The sequence below is a fragment of the Aotus nancymaae genome, unplaced genomic scaffold (assembly GCF_030222135.1).
Source record: "Aotus nancymaae isolate 86718 unplaced genomic scaffold, 86718_ANA_hifiasm-v0.15.2.pri h1tg000016l, whole genome shotgun sequence".
NCBI classification, from domain to species: Eukaryota; Metazoa; Chordata; class Mammalia; order Primates; family Aotidae; genus Aotus; species Aotus nancymaae.
In genome coordinates, this window is record NW_026988428.1 from 34088675 (window position 1) to 34108011 (window position 19337).

General features: G+C 41.6%; 1 protein-coding gene across 3 annotated transcripts in view; it reads right to left on the reverse strand.

The window, feature by feature from the left end:
- LIMA1 (LIM domain and actin binding 1) overlaps positions 1 to 17120 on the reverse strand; it is a 108513-nt gene extending 91393 nt beyond the window's left edge. For 2 of the 3 annotated variants that reach the window (XM_012441372.3, XM_012441368.3), the window contains exon 1: positions 17015 to 17120. The gene's annotated coding sequence lies outside the window, so the exon portion shown is untranslated. The remainder of the gene's footprint in view (positions 1 to 17014) is intronic. The other variant, XM_012441369.3, reaches the window with a different exon arrangement.
- Between the last annotated feature and the right edge of the window lie 2217 nt (positions 17121 to 19337).

Here is a 19337-nt window from a genome sequence, read left to right on the forward strand (position 1 = left end):
TTTAGTTTTCACTCCTTTAATGAGTGAGGTTGAGCATATTTTCAAATATGTGTTGGCCACTCAATACATTTACTGTTTTTTTTTTAATAGGGAATCCAGAATCTTTTTTTTTTTTTTTTGAGATGGAGTCTCGCTCTGTCACCCGGGCTGGAGTGCAGTGGCATGATCTCGGCTCACTGCAGCCTCCGCCTTCTGGGTTCCAGTGATTCTCCTGCCTTAACCTCCCAAGTAGCTGAGACTACAGGTGTGTGCCACCACGCCCAGTTAAATTTTGTATTTTTAGTAAATGTAGGGTTTCACCATGTTAGGTAAGCTGGTCTCAAACTCCTGACCTCAGATGATCTGCCCTCCTTGGCCTCCCAAACTGCTGAGATTACAGGCATGAACCACGGCTCCTGGTCACATTTACTTTTTTTTTTTTTTTTTTTTTTGATACGGAGTTTCACTCTTGTTACCCAGGCTGGAGTGCAATGGCGCGATCTCGGCTCACCGCAACCTCCGTCTCCTGGGTTCCAGCAATTCTCCTGCCTCAGCCTCCAGAGTAGCTGGGACTACAGGCGTGCGCCACCATGCCCAGCTAATTTTTGTATTTGTAGTAGAGATGAGGTTTCACAATGTTGACCAGGATGGTCTCGATCTCTTGACCTCGTGATCCACCCGTCTCGGCCTCCCAAAGTGCTGGGATTATTACAGGTGTGAGCCACCGCGCCCGGCTACATTTACTTTTTTAAACTACATTTGTTATTATTATAATTTTTTTTTTTTTGAGACAGAGTCTCGCTCTGTTGCCCAGGCTGGAGTGCAATGGTGCGACCTCCACTCACTGCAACTTCAGCCTTGAGCCCTCCGGGTTCAAGTGATTCTCCTGCCTCAGCCTCTAGAGTAGCTGGGATTACAGGTGCCTGCCACCATGCCTGGCTAATTTTTGTATTTTTTTTAGTAGAGTCGGGGTTTCACCATGTTGGCTATTTTGGTCTCAAACTCCTGGCCTCAGATGATCTGCCATCTTTGGCTTCCCAAAGTGTTGGGATTACAGGCGTGAGCCACTGTGCCTGGCCTATTTTTCCTTTTTGTAAAGATTGAGGTCTCACTATGTTGCACAGGCTGGCCTCAAACTCCTGGGCTCAAGCTATCTCTCACCTCTGTCTCCCTAACTGCTGGGGTTACAGGCGTGAGTCACTGTGCTCAGCCACATTTATTTTTTTAAATGTCATTTATAAATCGCTTTTTATCTCTACAACTTAATTACTTTTTTTTAATTGCACAAGGACTTTCTGAATATCATGTGTAACTCCTTGTACAGCTGAAATTGCCTCTCACAGTAGCTGTCCCTTCCTGGTGTCTGATTCTTATCCAGATCTCATTAATATTCTTTCCAAACAAAAATGCTGCTTGACTATACAGATGAGAGCCTCGTTTCTGTGGAGTTCCCTTTTGCACGACATTCCTTTACTGCTCATTAATATTCTAACCAGAGCACAGCCCTGTAAGAAGCCTGACTGACACTGACAGCTCAGGCATTAAGAGGATCACTGCTGCTACCCTCCACCACCCAGTCTAGTGCTTTCAGATAAGGGTGGCACTCTGAGTATCAGGATTACCTGTAGAATCTGAACCTTTTATGTGGAGTCCAAACACGTTAATTTTGGCAGACCCACACCCTAACTGCTCACCATCTAGACAGATAATGTCAGAATCAAGTACAAGTTTGAACCGCTTGAGCATAAGCCTGAGGATTGGTTACTGAGTACTGGCCATGTGCCCGGTGCTTTACATGTTATTTCATTCCATTTGATCTTATTCACTTAATTCTTACACTACCATGAAGCAAGTATTATATAATTTTTTTTTTTTTTTTGGTAAGAGACAGGGTCTTGCTATGTTGCCCACGATGATTCAAACTCCTGGGCTCAAGTGATCCTCCCAACTCAGCTTCCCAAAGTGCTGGGATTATAGGTATGAGCCACCACACCTGGCCAGCAAATATTATTATTCTCATTTTACAGAGGAAGAAACTAAGGCTCTAGAGAAGTTCAATAACTTGCTCAAGATCACACAGCTAACAACTGATAGAACTAGGATTTGAAACAATCCAACAGACCCTAACGTCCATGTTCTTATGACATGACAAACCACATCTTCCCGGTATGTAGGGGTTGTCTGGACCAGTCTTATCCTTTAAGAGTCTTGAACTAGAAATTATAAGGGCTGGACCAGATGCCCCCGCCTGTTGCACATCTAAGTCAACTCTGCCCAAGGCTCTTTTTGGCTGAGGTCTACATATTGAGTCTACCACAAACTTACTGGGTAACATGAGGAAAATTACTTTAAGCCTTAGTTTCATCATCACTAAAATGTTCTCTTAACACATTGCTAAAATAAGTGCTAAATAAATAATGATAGTAGTGGTGGTAATAAAAATAACATTTATGACGCATTTACCATGTGTCAGATACTGTTTTGTTTTGCATATATAACTTATTTAATCTTCACAGTAATACACTCAGAAGTATTACTGTCTCACTTTATATAAGTGTATTATTGAATAATATTCAGATGAAGAAACTGAGGCCCAAAGGAGTTAAATAAATGTTAGCTCTTTTCATTTTTTAGGAGGCTGGCCTGGAAACAAAATGACCTCCAGCATGGAAAATAAACCAGAAAAGCAGTTCTAGCACACATGATATTTCAGAGTCAACTTATTTCTGTTAAATCACTGACAAAAAGAAAGTATCTCTAATGTAATCTCTGAGAAACTGGTAGTTACCACCAGAAACACCAGATCTGCTCAAAACCTGACACCATTTCTCTGCAACATAAAGTCTAAATCTGCAAAAGTTGTATCTCTTAAGGATAAAATTTTAGGTATTATCAACACCTCTGTCAGAACTCTACATTGGGCCAGGCACGGTGGCTCACTCCTGTAATCCCAGCACTTTGGGAGGCCAAGGAGGATAGATTGCTTGAGCTCAGGAGTATGAGACCAGCCTGAGAAACATGGTGAAACCCCATCTCTACCAAAAAAAAAAAGCCAGGTGTGGTGGCTTGCGCGTGTATTCCCAGCTACTCAAGAGGCTAAGGTAGGAGGATTGCTTGAGCCTTGGAGGTGGAGGTTGCAGTGAGCCGCAATCACGCCACTGTACTCCAGCCTGGACAAGAGTAAGAACCTATCTCAAAAAAATTAAAAGATAAAATAAAAAAGAACTCTATGTTGAAAATAATATAACTATAACCTTCTCAGAGGGCTTCTATTACCTTATTCATTCATATGAATATATTTTCTTGTGCTTATGAACCCCAAATTAGTTTTTTACATAATTATGGTAATCTTCACATATCTTATTTAGACAGGTAAAAGAGCAACCCCAGTTACAGCCTTTAAAAATTGACTTTGGGGCCGGGCGCAGTGGAGCACACCTATAATCCCAACACTTTGGAAGCTGAGACGGGTGTATTACAAGATGAGGAGTTCGAGACCAGCCTGGCCAATATGGTGAAACCCTGTCTCTACTAAAAGTACAAAAATTAGCCAGGCGTGGTGGTGGGTGCCTGTAGTCCCAGCTACTCAGAACGCCAAGGCAGCAGAATTGCTTGAAACCAGGTGAGCCAAGTTTGCACCACTGCACTCCAGTCTGGGTGACAGAGTGAGACTCCATCTCAAAAACAACAATAACAACAAAAAACTGACTTTGGGCCAGGTGCAGTGGCTCATGCCTATAATCCCAGCACTTTGGGAGGCTGAGGTGGGAGGATCACTTGAGCCTAGGAGTTTGAGGCTGCAGTGAGACGTGACTGCACCACTCCACTCCAGCCTCGGCAACAGAGCAAGACTTATCTCAAAAAAAAAACAGAACAACTGAATTTGGTCTAAAATTTGTAGATCATGAAGAACCACCCAAGAACTTTCCTAATCTTTTTTTCCCCTTTAAATGAAAAAATTACCGATCGAATCCAAGTCTAACTCCATCTCTCTCTCAATTAATAAATTTGTTATTTGTTCCTTTGGTTCCTTCCCTCCCTGTCCCAGTTAATCATTAACTTATTGTAAGGGCAAACATAATCCAACAAAGTGAGGTATTTTTTCAGCAGTTTTTTTCACACATAGTAGAAAAATCTCTCTCAATAAGTAGAAAAACAAATCATTAAGTCATTAGCTTCAAATTTAAGGTGAAGAGTAGAGAAAAACATAGCTAATTAGAAAAAGACTGGAAATTTACAATTGACGTAGACAAAGCACAGACTTTCTCTGAACAACATATTTCTCCTTTAACCTTTGTACCTTTTCATACTTGAACATCAGATGCACCAAATACCAGACCCTGGAACATGCAGGGGCTCAATAAATATCTGTTATATGAATTAAAAACAGTGTCACACTAGTACTCAGTTGCTACACATCTCAACAAAGGCCCACCTACATAACTGAATATCTGCCTAGAAACTACATGCTCACAAGTCTTGCCAATTACATGCTTAATTAAGGCAAAGTAGTTAATTAAGGAGTCTTCTTTACAATCTCAAAGCAAAAGAAACATACACACTTATTTTAGGAAGGCAGCTTCTGTTAAAGATATAACCTTCTTATACAGGCCCTTTGTCCTTAATAATTAATCAAGTTTTCTCCAAATGCAGGGCTTCTTAGTTTCACTTCTGGTCATTTCCAGGAAGGGCCTGGCTTCCATTCTTCTTATCTGAAATTTTAGATGATGTGCTTTTTTTCAGGACTTGCTCAATCTGAAGAGTCAGTTTAGATCAGTTTAACCAATCCCTTAAAGCAGGAGAATTAAAATGGGTTTACTGAAAAGTGACTCTTCTCTAGACAAGGTCTTTAATCCTTCCTTTCTTTAAAAAAAAGAGAAGCTGGCCAGGAGCAGTGGCTCACACCTGTAATTCCAGCACTTTGGGAGGCTGAGGCGGGTAGATCATGAGGTCAGGAGTTCAAGACCAGCCTGGCCAAGATAGTGAAACTCCGTCTCTACTAAAAATACAAAAATTAGCCAGGTGTGGTGGTGGATGCCTGTAATCCCAGCTACTTGGAGGCTGAGGCAGGGAATTGCTTGAACCTGGGAGGTAGAGGTTGCAGTGAGCCAAGATCACACCACTGCACTCCAGCCTGGGCGACAGAGCAAGACTTCATCTCAAAAAAAAAAAAAAAAAACAGGCTGGGCGCAGTGGCTCACGCCTGTAATCCCAGCACTTTGGGAGGCCGAGGCGGGTGGATCGCGAGGTCAAGAGATTGAGACCATCCTGGTCAACAAGGTGAAACCCCGTCTCTACTAAAAATACAAAAATTAGCTGGGCATGGTGGCACGCGCCTGTAGTCCCAGCTACTCAGGAGGCTGAGGCAGGAGAATTGCCTGAACCCAGGAGGTGGAGGTTGCAGTGAGCCAAGATGGTGCCATTGCACTCCAGCCTGGGTAACAAGAGCGAAAAAAAAAAAAAAAACTGAGAAGCTACCACATCACAATGCTTTAATCAAGGACAAGCATCACTGAGGCTGGTCACATAAAGACGTACCAAATCATTATAGCCACACGAGTGATAAAGTTTGGCTACTTATCTGGACCAATGCTAGGCATCTTATTTTTTAAGAATTAGTTATAAACCTTTTCTTTTTTTAAGACAGAGTCTTACTCTGTCTCCCAGGCTAATCTTTGTATTTTTAGTAGAGATGGATTATAGGCATTCGCCACCATACCTGGCTAATTTTCTTATTATTAGTAGAAACGGAGTTTCTCCATGTTGGTCAGACTCATCTGGAATTACCAACCTCAGGTGATCCGCCCACCACAGCCTCCCAAAGTGCTGGGATTACAGGCATGAGTCTCCTCACCTGGCCTGGTTATAAACATATTAACGTTACCGTTTCAGTTGAATTTTAGTGTTTATCTTCTAAAAGCTACATCCAATTTGGGACTGTAGAAGACAGTTATTGAGAGGCATTTGCTGGGTAGTGGTCTTTCAGTTGGCATGGGAAAGATCATCAATGTCTTTGGGTCTCAATTTCTTTATCTCAAAAGCAGATATTGATTCACGCAGGATGGCTATGGGGACTAAATGAAAGGATAAAAGCAAAACTACTTTGAAAACTATCAGCTACTATACAAAGCATTATTTGGTAGCTAATCAACCCAACATGGGGATTGATTAAGTGTGGGTGGAGAAAAGCATTAAAGTGTTAAGGACGATCTCAAGCATTCTCGGTGAAACTCGGTGAATGCAGACGCATGGTACACAGGGACTATCCACAGAGCCTAACAGGTGGCTGGACAAATAGATCTGGAGCTCAGATGTACAAAGGCATTAAACACATTAGTTTGGTACTCCAAAGTAGGTTCAATACAAATTAAATAATTAAATATGTTTAAATATTTTATTTTTAATAAAACTTTAAGCAAGCATTAAGAAAAATGGAATTAAAAAATAAGACTAACCAACAAAGAAAAATAGAAAGAAGTTAGAACTAATTCATTAAAATGTCTGATTCAACCAGATGTTAATAAGAAATCTTTCGTTGAAAGCTGTTGCTGAAAATCTAATCAGTACACTGTCCTAGTTCAGGGCATGTGCTAATAGTATAATGAAAATCATTTCATCTTTCTTTGAAGACTCTAGATAGCTTTCTAATTTTTCTCCTAGAGAATGAAAACAGAAGAAAACTTCTGGTTGTTTGTGGATTCCAATAACTGGGTTTTAGTTTTGCCACCCTGCTTTTAAAAATGTAATGGAAGTTGATAGACTAGTATAATCCAGAGTAACAACCTGGGAAATAGATGGCTCCAGTGGCAGTAAAATATGGCCTGGATCCTGGAAACACCCTAGAAAACTTGCACTCAGATGGAACTGAATCCTGGTTGTCACTGTATCCAAACTTTTGTCCTGCTCCCTTCAGAACTCCTCAGAGACTGCTACCTGATTTGAACCCAGATGGGCCTACCTCAGCTGTTGTCTGGTAAAGAAAAATGCCAACACCACTTTGGATTGCAAACCAAAACAAGACTTGTCCAGATGAAAAGTCTATCTTCAAGGCTACTCACTCATTCAACAAATATTTATTGAGCATTTATCACATCTTTGGCAGTGTTCCAAGTGCTAAAGATAAAATGCTAAAAATGACAGACAAAACTGGGTACAGTGGCTCATGCCTGTAATCCCAGCACTTTGGGAGGCCTAGGCGGGTGGATTGCCTGAGGTTGGAAGTTCAAGACCAGCCTGACCAACATGGAGAAAACCCGTCTCTACAAAGTACAGGTATGGTGGTGGTGTATGCCTGTAATCCCAGCTACTTAGGAAGCTGAGGCAGGAGAATTGCTCGAACCCAGGAGGTGGAGGTTGCTGTGAGCCAAGATTGTGCTATTGCACTCCAGCCTGGAAAAACTCCATTTCAAAAAAAAAAAGTGACAGACAATGGCCAGGCACAGTGGCTCATGCCTGTAATCCCAGCACTTTGGGAAGCCAAGGCAGGCATATCACTTGAGGTCAGGAGGTTGACACCAGCCTGGTCAACATGATGAAACCCTGTCGCTATCAAAAATACAAAAATTAGCCAGGTGTGGTGGTGAGCACCTTTGTTCCAGCTACTTGGAGGTTAAAGCAGGAGAATCTCTTGAATCTGGGAGGCAGAGGTTGCAGTGAGCCAAGATGGCGCCATTTCACTCCAGCTTGGGTGACAGAGTGAGGGTCCATCTCAAAAAAAAAAAAAAAAATTATGACAAGCAAGGTCTCTACTCATGAAATTTCCATTGTACTAGGGAAGCAGGACAATTAACGACCGTGATTAGTGCTGTGAAGGAAATATGAAAAGAGTAACTGAAATGGTGGTAGGAACAGGGGCGGGGCAGCCTCTTTAGGCAGTGGTCAGGGAAGGCCTCATTGAGTGAATGACATTTGAACTGAAATCTGAATGACAGGGAGGACATAAGCAGTCAGCCAGGTGAAGAGAAGAGATGAGGGAGTTTTCCAGGCAGAGGAGAGCAAATGCAAAGGCCCTGAGGAAGGAATAATACGGCTAGGGAATGAGGAAGAAGTATGCAATGACACAGAGGTGAGTGGTAGTCAGATTGAATAAGGATTTATAAGCAATACTAAAGGATTTTAATTTTATTCTATGTGTGATACAAAGCCAAACATTGTTATATAAGAGTGTGCTGGCCAGGCGCAGTGGCTCACATCTGTAATCCAGCCCTTTGGGAAGCTGAGGCAGACGGATCATGAGGTCAAGAGAACAAGATAATCCTGGCCAACATGGTGAAACCCATCTCTACTAAAAATACAAAAATCAGCTGGGCATGGTGGCGTGCACCTGTAGTCCCAGCTACTTGGGAGGCTGAGGCAAGAGAATAACTTGAACCCAGGATGTGGAGGTTGTAGTGAGCCAAGATTGCACCACTGCACTCCAGCCTGGATGACAGAGAGAGACTCCTCCCCCTACCCCCCAAAAAAGCTGCCAGGCACGGTGGCTCATGTCTATAATACCAGCACTTTGGGAGGCTGAGGCAGGCAGATCACCTGAGGTTGGGAGTTCAAGACCAGCCTGACCAACATGGAGAAACCCTGTCTCTACTAAAAATACAAAAAATTAGCCGGGTGTGGTGGTGCATGCCTGAAATCCCAGCTACTCAGGAGGCTGAGGCAGGAGAATCACTTGAACCTGGGAGGCAGAGGTTGCAGTAAGCTGAGATTGCACCATTGCACTCCAGCCTGGGCAAAAGGAGCGAAACTCCATCTCACAATAACAACAACAACAACAACAACAACAACAAAAGAGTGCGTTTGCAAGATCAGATATATTTTATGTACTAAATGAGTACTTTGGCTGGGTGCAGTGGCTCCTGCCTGTTATCCCAGCACTTTGAAAAGCTGAGGCGGGTGGATCACTTGAGGGCAGGAGTTTGAGACCAGCCTCGCCAACATGGCAAAACCCTGTCTCTACTAATCAGACAAAAAAAAAAAAAAAATTAGCCAGGCATGGTGGCATGCGCCTGTAGCCTCCTGGGAGGCTGAGTCATGAGAATCACTTGAACCAGGGAGGTGGAGGTTGCAGTGAGCTGAGATCGCACCATTGCACTGTAGCCTGGGCAACAGAATAAAACTGTATCTCAAAAAATAATAAAATAAAATAAATGAGTATTTAATCACTTACATGTGCATAATGACTACAAAATGAAAAGAAAGGGAAAGGTTCTCACAGCTACAAGGCTTATAATCTTACAAGAAACCAATAATTTATAAATAGTGACAACATTAGTAAGGTAAGAAATGAAGGAAAAATCAAGTGTTAAGTAAAGACTGGGGGGGGAGTCACTTATTCAAGTAGAAGAAATTGGAAAAGGCTTTTTTTATTTACATAAAAAAAAGGTAGCATTTGATTTAGGCTCTTAAGGAAAAAGATTTCAAGAGTGTGGGGAGGGGGAGGAGCATGAGGCTGTGGGAACTATATGAGCAAAAGCACAGAGGCAGGAAAGAACTGGGCAGGACCAGGAAACAGAATTATTGTAGGGTCACAGTGCCAGGTGGGTGGGTAGTGTTGTGGGAGATAAGCTTCAAAGAATAGGCTGTCAGAGTAGCGGTGTGGTTGCCTTGAAGAGCATGTCAGAAAGTTAGACTGAATTTACTTAGGCATTGTCTCCCCTTAAGTTTATATATAAATCTCTAGAGATACTTGTTAAAACTTCAGGTTCCCAGGCCTATCCCTCAGATACACTGATCTGCAGGTCTAGGTGGGACCTGAGACTCTACCTTTTTAACCAACACCAGGTAATTCTAACACAGGCAATTAAAAGAACCATATTTTGAAAATCGGTGCTTTTGTTTGTTTGCTTGTTTGTTTTTTAATGGCAACTCTGAACTGCAAGGGGAAAACTGAAGCCAACTCTAAAGATTGCTCAAGGACTCTGGCAAAAAAAAAAAAAAAAAAAAAAAGAGGGAATCTGAATTAGAAGACTGATTAAAGAGCCCTTATCACTGCTGGGGTACAATCAACCCAACTTGGGAACTGATTAAATGTGGGTGGAGAAAAGTATTAAAGGGGCAAGGACAACCTCAAGCATTCTACTTAGTGAAACTGGGTGAATGCAGATGCATGGCACACAGGGATGATCCACAGAGCATAACAGGTGGCTGGAAATACAGTTCTGGAGCTCAGATATACAAAGGCATTAAACATATTGGTTCGGTACTCCAAAGTAAGTTCAATACAAATTAAAGAATTAAATATAAAGAGCAAAATGGTACAAATCAGAAGGAAATGAAAGTGAATATTTAACCAATCTCTGGATGGTTAAGTCCTTCTAAACTTCACAGCAGCAGAAGAAATCCCAATTTAAAAATCCAGGTTGGGCGAGGTGGCTCACGTCTGTAATCGCAGAACTTTGGAAGGGCAAGGTGGGCAGGTCACCTGAGGTAAGGAGTTTGAGACCAGCCTGGCCAACATGGAGAAACCCCATCTCTACTAAAAATACAAAAATTAGCTGGGTGTGGTGGTGTGCGCCTGTAATCCCAGCTACTTGGGAGGCTGAGGCTCAAGAATTACTTGAACCCAGGAGGCAGAGGCTTAGAGTGAGCTGAGATGGTGCCACTGCACTCTAGCCTGGGCAACAGAGTAAGACCCTGTCTCAAAAAAAAAAAATCTATAGATAAGTAATAATATACTATATACAAAATTAAAAGGCAAGCCAACTGGTTAAATATTTGGCTTTAAGACAAAGAACATTTCTTTAAGAAATATTTCTTTAAGACAAAGAATATTCTTAAAATAGAAGAGTTTATACAAATCACAAAGAAAAACACTAAGCAGGCTGGGCTCAAAAAAAAGAAAAACACTAGGAATAGTTCTATATGAAGTAAAAGTTGTTAAATAACTTGCCTTGGAGTCATATAGCTTCTAGTCCTATAATGAAAATTTTTTCACATATATTGTAGATAATGGAGTTTTGTGGCATAGATCAGCAGGGCTCCTATGATTTTACCTTACTGGTTTCCAAATGTCAGTCTATGGGAATGCCTAAAAAAATACTTGCCTCTTTTTGACTTCCTCATCTTTTTGACTTTCTTTTTCTTTTCTTTCCCCAACCCTTACAGCAAGGATCACATTCAATTTTTTTTTACTTCTTTTTTCCTGACAGTTAAAGGGCACAAACAAGTTAAACTGTCCCCGGGCTCCCCTTTGCTACTCTGGTGGAAACTGCCTTTACCACTTCCAGTCTTTCCTCAGGCTCTATATCTCTAAAATAGGTGAAGGGTTAGAGATGAGACAGAAAGTAATTCCAGAATTTCTAGTGAACAGTAGCTCTAAAGACATCCTTTCAGCACAGAGGTTGTCCAGTCTTGGGGATCAAAGGCCAAACCCTCTCATTTTACAGATGAGGCTCTAAGTCAATGAATGAATGACTTGTCCAAGATCACCTAATTGGCTGATGACAACATTAAGTTGGGAATCCTGACTCTCAAACAGCACCCTTTCCATTCTGCAGTAATGCTTCATTGTTCACAAGCCCTGTCCCTTCGAAACAATGGACTTTTATAACACCATAATTCCAACATCTGTATACTTTCCACTTTATCACTCCACTCACTCAATTTGGTCTAATAAAAGCCTGTGCTTCCCCACAAAATGCTCCAAATAAAAGAACACCAAACAAACAAACAAAAATAATTAAAATGTTAAGACACAAACAAAAATGGGAATGGAATTAACCCAAAGATAATTCACAGAAGAAATAGAAATGGAAATAAATATATGAAAAATGTTCTCTCTCACTAGCAAAGAAATATAAATTAATTCACCTGTGCCTGTCAAATTAGTAAAGATTAAAAAATAATATTCAGGCTGGTTGCAGTGGCTCATGCTGTAATCCCAGCACTTTGGGAGACTGAGTTGGGCGGATCTCCTGAGGTCAGGAGTTTGAGATCAGCCTGGCCAACATAATGGAACACTGTCTCTCTACTAAAAAATACGAAAATTTGCCAGGCGTGTTGGTGGGCACCAATAATCCCAGCTACTCAAGAGGCTAAGGCAGAAGAATAGCTTGAACCAGGGCGGTGGAGGTGGCAGTGAGCTGAGATAGCGCCACTGCACTCCAAACTGGGCAACAGAGTGAGACTCCATCTCAAAAAATAAAAATAATAATATTCAATGTTGACAAGGCTGCACTAAGATGAGCACTCACAATCACTAAAGTTGAGAATGTTAATTAGTCTAACCTTTACAAAACGCAATTTGGGAGCAGGTTTACTATTTTTGAATTTTCACGCCCCTTGATCTAGTAATTCAACTTCTGGGAATCTAACCTAAGGAAATAATGAGTGATTTGCACAAAGATTTATGTATATATTTGTTCTCAATTTTTTCATTTAATGTGAAACCAAAACACAAATTATGCAACCTCAATACAATAAATTATTAAATAAATTACAATGGAGATTAAATATCCATTAAAATGTTTTCAAAAAATTTTGATGCTATGAAAAATAATATAAAGTGAACAAAGCTGACACAAAACTATATCTACTGCAACATTACGAGCTGAATTACCTTTGCGTTTGTGTGATGTGTGTGTGTATATGTGTGTCTATCAAAGAAAATAAAAACACTGAAAGGAAATATATCAAACGGTAGATCTCTCTGGAACAGATTATGGAATATGGTTTATTTTGTGTTCTTTGTAATTTGTTTTATCCACATTTTCTATAATGAACATATATACTTTTTATTTTATAATAATATAAATATCTATAATTTTTATTTTTAAATGTGTTGGTACATATGAAAATAAAACAAGAATTATATATACAATATGAAAAAAGTTTTTTAAAAAGATAAATTTTCAGGCCACTTACATGGAGATGATAGTGGAAGTCATGGAGAGAAATCAAATTATACAGGGAGAAAGTATAGTGACAACAGGATGCTGTACAGGGCTATGGCAAACCTGGCATTTAAGGGGCAAAAAGACTGAGTTAATGGGATATGGGAGTAAGTGGTTAGATCAGAAAATGGAGAACGAGATAGCAGTCGTGTCAAGAAAAGCATATAAAAGGAAGGACTAGACAAGTTGTTCAATTGGTCAATTATTGCCAACGGGTAAGGAGGAGGACACTGAGGGGCATTAGAGAGAAGCCACTGGATACTATGCATGGACAGACAGGTTTCCTGTAATGCTGGAAGCCAAATTTTTGCTCAGAAGCCAAATATGAGCAAATGATAACTGTTCAGTAAACCTGACTATGAAATAAAGAAGTCCTGGAGCATTAGCCTGAATTTCAGTTTATGGAAAAAGAAAAAAGATTGTGGAAATCCAAAACTAAGTAAAATGCATATTAGGACTAATTTATGGGTAATGAAACAAAAAATGGCAATATTCTGTACAAGACAAAACATGTTTGAAGGACTGTAAAGTTTTCCATATCATAAGCTCTGTTACAGAATAAATAAGGATGAAAATAGCCCCACACTTGTTATTAGAAGTACAAAAAAGTTGCATCTTTTTTTCCCCTAAAGATGAAAGTTCTTAGTTTCAGGGTAGTATTATTAAGAAATTCTTTAAAAGACTATCAGAAGAATGTAAAATTTTCACAGTGTCATGTTAACTTCTTATGAGTGGACATGTGAAGTCTCTAGAAACAGTTTTTACATGTCAAGAAATCATCTGACATGCTAAATAATGGATTGCTTGTTGGGTCGAACTCCATCTTTTTTATAAAAATAGGTCTTCATTAGCACAATAATTTGACTGAATCTTAAGGACTCTGCACCCAGCTTCAGAATAAATGCATCAGTATGGTCCTACCAAGAGTACCATTCACCATAGAATGTCAACTCCACAATCATTAAGTAGAAACTATTTACAAGCACTGGTTTGTCAATAACCTTAAAAGGCTGTGTTAAGTAACTTCACCTGGAAATTACTGTATGCAATCTAAAATGAAGTACCTTAATTAAAAAACATACAGTGAAAGACAACAGCAAACTGAAAAAACAATTGTCTTTTCTAATGGAAATTATTGAATTAGGACTCAAGTTACACATTTTCCTATCTGCAGAAAGGGTACAATCCTAATCTAAAAGTCTTCCATCTAGTAGCATATGGAATTAAGAATGCCTGAAACTAGTTTCACTGTCAATTTAAATAATAACAAATCTTCCAATTTGCAGTTAGGTGGCCTGTTATGGCAAAGATGTCTAATGAATTCCCACACTCTCAATATGCTTTTGTGTCTGTGTATGTCTTTGATAAATTTTTTTTGGTACAGGGGCTTTAAGTTAATTGCAGTTGACTGGTGAAAAATACCAGAGAAAATACAAGAATTTGAAACCCAAAGAAAACAGTAGTCAAAATTATACTTAAAAACATTCTTCACCACACACCTATCTACCCTGTCTTCCCCACCCAAGGAAAAAAAAAAGAGAAAAACATTTTGATGGCAGCTTAGCAGTAAAAAGTGTCCCTTATCACCAAGATGTGAATTGTTTTAGCTTCTGAAGCTTTCTCTTAGAATTATTAGGTTGAAATTTAGCCCCACCTTTAACCAGAGTCTGGAACAAAGCTTGAGTGTACCAAGTTAAACAAAGTTATACAATGAGGTAATTTTTACAAAATGGCACTCCTTTGCTAATGTTGCCAATATACTGTTCTCTTCCCACGGAACCTGATAACAACACTTCCCAGCCCAATACAGAAAAGTGGAAACAGCTCCAACTATTTACTAAATGCCACATTAACGACAGGGTCTAATCCCATTTTCCATAGGCCATGGAGTTGGAGGAAGACAGGGTAAGAAATACGAACATGATACAAATACGGCCAGGCACGGTGGCTCATGCCTGTAATGTACTTTGGGAGGCTGAGGCGGGTGGATCACCTCAGGTCAGGAGTTCGAGACCAACCTGGCCAACACAGTGAAACTTATCTCTACTAAAAATACAAAAATTAGCTGGGCGTGGTGGCTGGCGCCTGAGGCAGGAGAATTGCTTGAATCTGAGAGGCGGAAGTTACACAGTGAGCCAAGATCGTGCCACTGCACTCCAGCTTGGGCAACAGAGTGAGACTCCGTCTCACAGAAAGAAAAAAAAAAAGAAAGTGATACAAATACATAGATTGAAGAGAATCACTCATTATTACTCAGAGGTTTTTGTTTTGTTTTTAAGGAAAAACAGAAGAGAATTTAAAAAAAAAATCTATTATTCCCTATGCTCCTACCCCTGAGCTGGCCTCTAGTATAGAAATGACCTCACTAATACCATGAGTTATATATGGATCTGCCTAACCCATTTGATTTTAAGTTATTTTAGGGTACGTTTGGCACTTTGAATCCACTAAAGGCACTCAATATTTTGTCCAAAGAATGAAATAAGTTCCTAAACTAATTACCTAGTACATTATATGTTGTTCTATCAAAGCAAAACAAGAAAACATATATGCACAGACACTTCTTTTTGCCTTCTTTCATGCCAACTCTATAATTTTTTGAAGGTCTATCTAAAACATCATCATACTGCATCCAGGCTATAACTCTACAGGAACTTAGAACATGTTGGTTGGGGATTATGTTCTTTTGTGTCTACATTATACCTCAGAAGGGTTGGTATTATTTCATGGCTCCTGAAATATTTAGCATTTGTGAATAGTACTGGTAACTATGCAGATAAAAGGTATTCTGTTAAACCATTTATTTATTTATTTATTTATTTAGAGATGGAGTCTAGCTCTGTGCCCAGGCTGGAGTGCAGTGGTGTGATCTTGGCTCACTGCAAACTCTGCCTCTGGGGTTTAAGTGATTCTCCTGCCTCAGCCTCCCAAGCAGCTGGGATTACAGGCGCTCTCCACCATACGCAGCTAGTTTTTGTATTTTTAGTAGAGACGGGGTTTCACTGTGTTGGTCAGGCTGGTCTCGAACTCTTGACCTCGTGATCCGCCCACCTCAGCCTCCCAAAGCGCTGGGGTAACAAGCGTGAACCACCACACCTGGCCTGTTAAATCATTTCAATCAAGAGCAAAAGAAAGAATACTTAATGCAAAAGAAGACTTCTCCCCAAAAGGGGCATTGCCTTAAAAACTGACAACTCTCTAAGTAGTACCTCTGACTAACCTGAAAAGTCAAGTCAGTTGAACCATCTGGATTAAGCAGACTTTTCTCTTTTTCCTTTTGTATCTTTTGTAGAGATAGGGGTCTTGCTAAATTGCCTTGGCTGGTCTTAAACACCTAGCCCAAGCGATCCTCCCGCCTCAGTCTCCCAGTGTTGGGATTATAGGTGTGAGCCACTGCGCCCGGCCAAGGCAGACTTTTGAAAGCTGGAATTAGGTGCAAGACAATAGTAGTTCAAATATCTCTCACCAGGATCAGCTAAACCATTCTCGCAATCATCAATAAGGAGGCTAGGAAAGGTGCCAGATGGTTCGTTCCTAGCAGCTACAACTTCAAGCTTTAGTATCTGTAGCCAGGGGTGTACAATTACCTTACATTAACACCTACATATGTCGGGGGCAGGTGCCAGCGATATACATACGATAGCGATTTGGGGATGACACATCGGCTGCAAAGACTGCTATATTCTCAACATTCCTCAAAAGGGTTTAAGTGTCTTAAACAGAGTTTAGCTGGCGTAGTGGAAGGGGAGAAAAATCGAAGAGAGAGATTGGCTTAAAATGAAGGAAAAAGAGTAGCTGAATATTAGAATATTTCCTTGGAAGAAGGATATTTGGAGTTTTAATGAACTGTCACCTTCCTCCACGATACCAAAAAGTATAGAGTTAGAATGGAGTGTTCCCAGTGGGAGAAGAGGGGGTCTTTACGGCTCCCGCCCTAGGCTCAGCCCGACATAAGTACTCCGCATCCCAGCGCAGGCCCCAAAAGTGAGGAAAGAACAGAGGATCAGCGTCCCGCGACCCCTTATCTCGAGGGGGAGGGACTCACACTCCATGCACTCCCCCGCCCCAGAAGTCGCAGGAGAAAGAGGGTGTGGAGAGAAGCTAGGGTCTTGGCGCACTATCCGGTTGTGGAGAAAGAAGGCCCTTACCTGGCTAAAAGCCGCCTTTCCTCTGCGCTGCTCCACCCCTGCCACAGGTCCCGGGGCTCTACCTAGCGCACCTGTCGCGACCAAGCAACTATACCTACTGCTCCTGCAGCCCCGCCCCGGACCCCGCCCACCGACGCGGGGGCGCGCACGCCAGCCCGCCTCCCGTGCGGCCTCGGGCTGAGCGTGCGCGCCACCGGCTGCGTGCCTCGCGCTCGAGTCCGCTTTTGTAGCCGTGGCGGCGCGAGGCGCTGTTGTTGGGAGAGGCTGGCTGCTACTCCGGGCCTCGTCCGCCTCGGCACGCCTCTCTCTGAAGAAGACACGTACCAGCACGACGTGGGGCTCAGTGCGGCTCTACTTTGGTCTTAACTCTTGTGACTCAAAGTTACCGCAGTTTGACTCTCGAGCCACTCAGGTTTTTCCTAAGCTCAACTGTAGGCCAGCTAGGTTCCTGGTGCTCTGGGGGTAAGTTCTGTGCAGGGAGCGTGTTTTAGAGGAGGCTGTGTGGTGTACTGGAAAGAACTGTACATTAATTCTGGCAACGGTTTGACAAGGGCGGATAACGTCCAAGTTCTCCAACTGCTGTTTTTACTTCTCCACTCAGAGTAGGAGCTGTGCTTAATGTTTTGGAGACCGTCAAGAGCCCTAACACTTGGCCATCCTGCCCCCAAGTTCTTGTCCCAGTTCTGTGCCAGGTGCATGGTGCTTTTTGATATTGTCCTTCTTTCCTGTATCTCAAGCAGAGTAGGGTTTCAGACCAAAAATTTTCTGAAGCTTTCGGAATTCATGCAGCTTGATTGCAATTAGTAGGGGCTGCTTGTGGGAAAACGCTTGTTTTTACATTTTCTAAAGAAGTTAATGAAAATGTGTAAGGAGAAGAGAGATTTCCAACAAATGTTGAATATGCCAGCCAGTTATTCCCTTCTTCCTTCAAATATCCCCTAGACTGATTTCTGGACAGGTATTGTAGAAGGAAAAACTTTAGACAAAACAAACTTAGATTTTGAATCGGACAGCAGTCAAATCCAGAAGCGGCTCAGGCACTCCTGCTCTAGCTGTCTAGGCATCAAGCTTTATAGGCTGAACACGAAAGTAAAGAGATTTGGTTGGCTACACCTAAGTGTTTGCCTCATTTGGGTATGGTCACATGGGAGATCCCTAATTATATAACCACTTGGCTAGTTGTCTGTTTGTGATTTGTTGCAGCTCCATTCAAAATCAGGTGCAAGGGGCCAGGTGCGGTGGCTCACACCTGTAATCCCAGCACTTTGGGATGCTGAGGCAGGTGGATCACCTGACATCAGGAGTTCGAGACCAGCCTGGCCAACATGGGGAAGACCCGTCTCCACTAAAAATACAAAAATTAGTACTGGTGCGGTGGCTCACACATGTAATCCCGGCACTTTGGGAGGCCAAGGTGGCCATATCACGAGGTCAGGAGTTTGAGACCAGCCTGGTTAATATGGTGAAACCCTGTCTCTACTGAAAATACAAAAATTAGCTGAGCGTGGCGGTGCGCGGCTGTAATCCCAGGTACTGGGGAGGCTGAGGCAGAAGAATGGCTTAAACCCAGGAGGCAGAGGTTGCAATGAGCTGAGATCGTGCCAATGCACTCCAGCCTCGGTGACAGAGCAAGATTCCGTCTCATAAATAAATATTTTTTAAAATGCAAAAATTAGCCGGACGTGATGCCAAGCGCCTGTAATCCCAGCTACTCGGGAGGCTGAGGCACGAGAGTCGCTTGAACCCAGGAAGCAGAGGTTGCCGTGAGCAGAGATCACGCCACTCTACTCCAGCCTGGGTGACAGAGCGAGACTCTATCTCAAAAAAAAAAAAAAAATTAGGTACAAGGAATACCTCCAAATTTTGAGTTGCTTTCTGGGTACAAAAAGAACTCCAAACTAATGGCCTGCCACTTATTTTACATTAACAGTATCAAGTATCAAGACTCCAGCAAAAGTGGCAGGCAGCATGGGAATGTTAAAGAGCATACAATATCAACGTAGGCTAGTACTCCAGAAAATACGTTACCCTGTGTGTGGCATTCCCTCAATAGATGTCTCCCCTTCCCGCAATATTTTTTTTTAGCTCTGTGCTTTATCGGATGCAAATTACTTGCTTTCCCAAAGCCTCCTTTTGAAGACAGAGCTAGCATATACACTGCAGCTGGCTTTTGCCAGTTTGCAAGGTTGATTGCTAAATTTTCAGGGATTTTATGAGCCAGTTCATAAGCGCAACCATTATTTAAAATCAAATTATATAAGCTACAATTAAGTTGAAAATGTAATTGTACATTAATACTGGCAACAGTTTGACAAAGGTGAAT